At 39.4% G+C, this 5,190-nt stretch overlaps 1 pseudogene; it reads right to left on the bottom strand.

The window, feature by feature from the left end:
• Positions 1-4,269: 4,269 nt before the first annotated feature.
• LOC117024979 (ADP-ribosylation factor 1-like) lies at positions 4,270-4,816 on the bottom strand (annotated as a pseudogene).
• Positions 4,817-5,190: the final 374 nt, after the last annotated feature.

Below are 5,190 nucleotides of genomic sequence, written 5' to 3'. Positions count from 1 at the left end.
ACAAATGGTGCTAGCACACCAGGAGAGCCACAAGCAAAAGATTGAAGTTGGATCCCTACCTCACGCCATATTAAAAAAATAAGTCAAAATGGATCAAAGATATGAGAGCTAAATCTGAGAGCTAAAACTATAAACCTCTTAGAAGAAAACATAAGGATATATCTTCATGGCCTTGTTTAGGCAACAGTTGTTAGATGTAACACCTGAAGTATGAGCAACAAAAGAAAAAACATAGAATATTGTACTTCATAAACATTTAAAAAATTTGTGCCTCAGAGGTCATTATCAAATAAGTGAAAAGACAACCTACAGAATGGAAGAAAATTTCTGTAAATCATATATCTGAAAAGGGAGTTGTATCTAGAATATATAAAGAATGCTTATAATTCAACAGCAGGAAGACAAATAACCCGATTTAAAAATGGGCAACGGATCTGAATAGACAATTCTTGAAAGATATATGAATGACCAATAAGCACATGAAAAGATGGTCAATATCATCAGCCATTAGCAAAATGCAAATTAAAACCACAATTAGATAACACTTCACACCACCATTATGTCTGTAATAAAAAAGTCAGATAGCAACAAGTGTTGATGAGGATGTCGAGAAATCAGAACCCTCATGCACTGTTGGTGGGAATATAAGATGGTACAGTCACTTTGGAAAACAACCTGACAATTCTTTAAACAATTAAACAGTCATTTACCATATGACCCAGAAATTCCACTTGTAGGTATATACCTAAGACAAATGAAAACATATGTCTACAGAAATACTTCTATGTGAATGTTTGTAGCAGCAATATTCTTGTAAGCTAAAAGATGGAAATAAGCCAAATGTCCATCAACTAATGAATGGAGAAATGAAATTTGATAGAACCATACAATAGAATAGTATTCAGCCATAAAAAGGAAAGTACTGATATATGATACAACATGGATGAACCTTGAAAACATTATACTCAGTCGAAGAAGCCAGTCACAAAAAGCCACGTATTGTATAATACATACAACATATACATACATACAAAATGTCCAGTACAGATAAATCTATAAAAAACACAAGGTAGATTAATTTTTGCTTAAGCGAAAAATGGGGTTAGGGGTGTGATAGCTAATGGTTGCAAGGCTGTTGTGATTCTTTTTTGAGGTTTTGAAAATGTTCTAAATTTGTGGTGAAGATTGTATATATCTGTGAACATACTAAAAACAATTGAATTGAATACTTTAAATCATATGTTTTGTGAATTATATCTCAATGAACTGTTTTATGATGCAATACCGAGGCAGATTTTTTTGAGTATTTATGTATGACATTCTCAATACACAGAACAGATGGAAGTGGTATTTTATTAGTATACTTTTTATAGTGTCAAATTTATTTACTTATAATAATAGCAATCATTTATTGAATTAACCTTAGTCATAGTTTTGCTTTGTGTAAACATTTGGTGTAAAGAACATTTTAGTATGCATGTTGATCTTTTGTAAATAGCCAAAAATGTTATTTTTAAACAAATGTGTCAAGCACTCAAAAAATAAATTATATAACCAACAGCTAACACAATCCATCTTTGTTAAATCTGCACATTTTGCATTATTTGCTTCAGATTTGTCTTTTAAGAAATAAAACCAGTTGAAGTTCTTTGCATAAACCTCCCCGTCCCATTTCTCTCTCTCCCTCTCCTGAAGTTAGTGTTTATCACTCCCATGAAATTTTTTTTTACCACATATATATGTATCACAAGGCAATATAAAGTAGTGTTTTGTGTGCTTTTAAGTTATGTAAATACTGTAAGTTTGAATATATCATTCTTCAACTTGCTTTCCTTTCATGCCATGTTTTTTTCCAAATGTACACGAAAGAACAGAATAATATAATGAACCCCCTGTATCCATATCCCTGTTTCAACAATGATCACTTATGGCTACACATGCTCCATTAAAACCCCTGCCCCCTTCCTCTCACTCCTTTGAATCATTTTAAAGCAATTGCATCTGTAATATATATATCTAAAAGATAAAGACACTTCTTATAAAAACCAGCACTATATTTTAGATCTATCCATGCGTAGCTCTATTCTGTCATTTTAACTGTAATGTAAAATTTGACTACATGGGAAAATATTTTGCTCTCTTTAATCACTGGCTTATTGATGGATTCCACATTTAGGTTGATTCCACATTTTCGCCAAAACAATTTTGCAATGAATATTCTTGTACAAGTTTCTTTAGGCATGTATGCAACAGTTTGGGTGTTTACCTGGAATTGGAATGGCTGGGTCACATGTAGGGACAGCGTATGATTCCTCTTCATCCTGGAACTGTATCATATTTATTGTCTTACTGCACTGGCCACGAATTTCAGTACAATCCTGAACAGAGGCTATAGGAATGGATGTCTCTGTGTCAGTTTTGATTGGAATAGAATTTCTAATTTTAAGGTAATGTTTCTAATATTCTGCTACCGAGTATAATAGCTACTTTAGTATTTTGGTAGACATCCTTTATCAGGTTTGTTCGTTTGGGATTAACTTCAGCTGTAACAGAAACCCTCCAAATAACAGTGACTTAATCAAGACAGACACTTATGTCTGACAGAACAGCTTGGATATAGCCAACCAGGAGCTGACATAACATCTCTTCTACAAGGAACCCTCAGAGACTCAAGCTTCTTCCAGCTTATTGCTCCACGTTTTTCTGATGTGGTCCTTCTCCTCATGGTCCAAGGTAGCCTCTGAGTTCTACACAAGATGAAGGAAGGGATGGAACAGAGGCAAAGGATGCACACCAGCTGTCTGTTAAGGAAGGCTCTAGAAATTTGCCCTTGTACCCCTTTGCAATAGAGGTTCACACCAAGCCTGCAAGGGAAGCTGGGAAAGTGAGTCCTTTTGCTGGTGGTGCAGGTGCCCAGCTAAAAATTCTATTACCAAAGAAGACAGGATAAAATAGATTTAGGGGGATAATATAGCAGTCTCAGCTAAGGAAATGCCCTTGTGTTTGTAGTTTACTGAGAGTGTTTTAAAAACATAAATGGATGTTATTCTACCAATTGCTTTTTCTGCATTTATTGAGACCATATGATTCTTATCCTTTAATCTGGTAAAATGATGAATTAGATTAATAGATTCTTCTAATATTGAACAATCTTTATATACCTGGTATAATTTACAACTTGGTCATAATGTTTTATTTTATTTTATTTTTCTGATTAGTAATTGTGTATTGAAAGCAGTAAGAGGTTCCACGACACCAGATAAACCAGTTTTGAGGTTTTCCCCAAGATAAAGTTTAACAGCTCCAGCTTCTTCAATGATTATCAAAATACAAAAGAAAAAAAGTAGAGGTTGTCGTTTTTTATGGCAAATCTGACCCTTTCAGGCTGAGGGAGTGAAAGCACATGTGGACGGGAGCTCCAAGGGGCTGGACTCTAGGATGACCCACCACCCATCTACCTGTGCTCCTGCTGGTGAGACCCAGACACCCTGGAGTGAGCAAACATGCGTGGGGACCACAAGGCTCCCACTCTGGCCACTGTGGTCCCACCAAAGCACCCACGCTGACTCAAGGGAAATCTGGGTCCCTCCGAGGGGTCCGAGCGGTGGCCACAGCCCCCAGCCCATCCCCTGGGTGGCGGTGTAAGCACAAGTACAAGCACAAACGCTATGGCATGCAGGATGACCCAGCCAATCACGGGGACTGTATGTGACCATGCAGAACGTATCATGGCTGGTTCTGCCCGCCACACGCTCCAGAGAGAAGACAGACCATGGGTGGACTGGGATCAGGCCATTACTGCAGAACCTACACTAGGCACATTTCTCCCTTCTGTGTGTCCAAGTGTCTCCTTATCTTGTATTTGTTACTATTTTTAAAAATGCATTGAATTTGGGTTAAAAACCAACCACCAAAATGGATCTCAACACAGATCTAAATCTCAAGAGTGTCAGGCTGGTCTAACAGCAACTCCTGGAGGCCCCAGATATCTACAATCCCTTCTCAGTACCAACAATGGGTTGATTCTCTTTTTACAATAAAAAAGCTGAGTAATATTGCATAGAGTACCAAAAACTGCCTCATTGGAAACAAGAACTATTTACATTAAATAAAAACCCAGTTGCAGTCTGCGTCTGCACATGTACAGCCTGGTGAAGCACACTGGGACCAACCATGGAGACAGCTTCTGTCACTCACACCACAGGGGCACGTCTGCCACGTGAGAGGAAAGCAATGGAGGAGGAGGGAGTGGGGGGGTAGAGGAGTGCAGCTCACTTCTGGTTCCGGAGCTGATTGGACAGCCAGTCCAGTCCCTTGTAGAGCCCATCCCCACTGGTGGTGCAGGTGGCCTGAATGTACCAGTTCCTGTGGCGCAGAGAGTGCACGCCCAGCTTGTCTGTGATCTCAGCTGTGTTCATGGCGTTGGGGAGGTCCTGCTTGTTCGCGAACACGAGCAGGACAGCATCCCTGAGCTCGTCCTCCGCCAGCATCCGCATGAGCTCCTCCCGGGCCTCACTCACACGCTCTCAGTCATTGCTGTCCACCACAAAGATGAGACCTTGTGTGTTCTGGAAGTAGTGGCGCCACAGAGGCCAGATCTTGTCCTGGCCGCCCACGTCCCACACGGTGAAGCTGATGTCCTTGTACTCCACTGTCTCGACATTGAAGCCTATGGTGGGGACGGTGGTCAGGATTTCACCCAGCTTCAGTTTGTACAGGATGGTGGTCTTCCCGCAGCGTCCAGGCCCACCATGAGGATGCGCGCTTCTTTTTTGCCAAAAAGACCCTTGAAGAGGTTCGCAAAGATATTCCCCATGCTGTCGACTGCAGGGAGTGACACTGGCCGGAGAAACCCTCAGCGGCCGCAGCACAGCTGCTGCTCTGAGCCAGGCGTTGGTTTTGCTCCTACAAGATGGCGGCTCAATGTTTTATTTGTTTAATTGCTGGATTTAATATGCTAAATTTACTTAGGGTTTTTGCATTTATGACATATTCTATGCTATTAAGAGAGATTGATTTATAATTTACTTTTTTTATACTGTTTTTGTTTGGTATTGGGTTTGATACATCAGCCTTATAAAATGAATCAATAAACATTCCCTTTTTTTCCTCTTCTTTAGAATATTTTATTCACAATTTGTATTTTATGTTCCTGTTCTTTGAATATCTCACCTAAAAAGCTACTTAAAT

The sequence above is a fragment of the Rhinolophus ferrumequinum genome, chromosome 7 (genome assembly GCF_004115265.2).
Source record: "Rhinolophus ferrumequinum isolate MPI-CBG mRhiFer1 chromosome 7, mRhiFer1_v1.p, whole genome shotgun sequence".
Taxonomy (NCBI): domain Eukaryota; kingdom Metazoa; phylum Chordata; class Mammalia; order Chiroptera; family Rhinolophidae; genus Rhinolophus; species Rhinolophus ferrumequinum.
The sequence above is the reverse complement of the archived record's forward strand: the minus strand, read 5'-3'. Positions and strand labels throughout refer to the sequence as shown.